This window comes from Austrofundulus limnaeus, unplaced genomic scaffold (genome assembly GCF_001266775.1).
Source record: "Austrofundulus limnaeus strain Quisiro unplaced genomic scaffold, Austrofundulus_limnaeus-1.0 Scaffold1215, whole genome shotgun sequence".
NCBI lineage: Eukaryota > Metazoa > Chordata > Actinopteri > Cyprinodontiformes > Rivulidae > Austrofundulus > Austrofundulus limnaeus.
In genome coordinates this window covers 80,924-82,354 of record NW_013953617.1, presented here as the reverse complement: position 1 = coordinate 82,354, position 1,431 = coordinate 80,924, and positions in this window count along the sequence as shown.

Below are 1,431 nucleotides of genomic sequence, written 5' to 3'. Positions count from 1 at the left end.
GTTCTTGCATGAGGCCCTTTGAGTTTAATCCTGAGTTAATTTAAACTAAGAGTTCTTAATCCTGAGTTAATTTAAACTAAGAGTTCTTAATCCTGAGTTAATTTAAACTAAGAGTTCTTAATCCTGTTAATTTAAACTAAGAGTTCTTAATCCTGAGTTAATTTAAACTAAATGAGTTTAATCTTGAGTTAATTCAAACTAAATGAGTTTAATCCTGAGTTAATTCAAATTAAGAGTTCTTAAACCTGAGTTAATTCAAACTAAGAGTTCTTAATCCTGGGTTTATTCAAACTAAGAGTTCTTAATCCTGAGTTAATTCAAATTAAGAGTTCTTAATCCTGGGTTCATTCAAACTAAGAGTTCTTAATCCTGAGTTTATTTAAACTAAGAGTTCTTAATCCTGAGTTGATTTAAACTAAATGAGTTTAATCCTGAGTTAATTCAAACCAAATGAGTTTAATCTTGAGTTAATTCAAACTAAATGAGTTTAATCTTGAGTTAATTCAAACTAAATGAGTTTAATCTTGAGTTAATTCAAACTAAATGAGTTTAATCTTGATTTATTCAAACTAAATGAGTTTAATCTTGAGTTATTCAAACTAAATGAGTTTAATCTTGAGTTAGTTCAAACTAAATGAGTTTAATCTTGAGTTAATTTAAACTAAATGAGTTTAGTGGAACTCTGAATCTGTCACCATGGTCACAGTGTAATGGTAGCAGCTGCTGTTGAACATTACTTTGAATTAATCTGACGTTTTATAAACTCAGAATTATTGGATGAACCTGACATCAGCAGGATTTATCTCCTGGATCAGATTAATTTTCATTTAAAAAGTTTCTGTGAACCTGAACCACTTCTCAATAAATGAAACAAATGGTTTTATTTTGTACAGTTCAGGTTTATATTTTATCTGCAGTTCTTCTAATTAAAACTCTGAGTTTATAAAATAAAACTTCCTGTTACAACTTTTCAAACAAATGTTTGAATTTATTTTGACATAATTAGTTTGAGGTCAGCTGGTGGGGAACTGAGTGTTTATTGGCTGCGGCTCCACTCATTACAGCCAGGGGCAGAGCTAGGGCCACTGCAGAGTTAGGGCCACTGCAGAGTTAGGGCCACTGCAGAGTTAGGGCCACTGTAGAGTTAGGGCCACTGCAGAGTTAGGGCCACTGCAGAGTTAGGGCCACTGCAGAGTTAGGGCCACTGTAGAGTTAGGGCCACTGTAAAGTTAGGGCCACCGTAGAGTTAGGGCCACTGCAGAGTTAGGGCCACTGCAGAGTTAGGGCCACTGTAGAGTTAGGGCCACTGTAAAGTTAGGGCCACCGTAGAGTTAGGGCCACTGCAGAGTTAGGGCCACTGCAGAGTTAGGGCCACTGTAGAGTTAGGGCCACTGTAAAGTTAGGGCCACCGTAGAGTTAGGGCCACTGCAG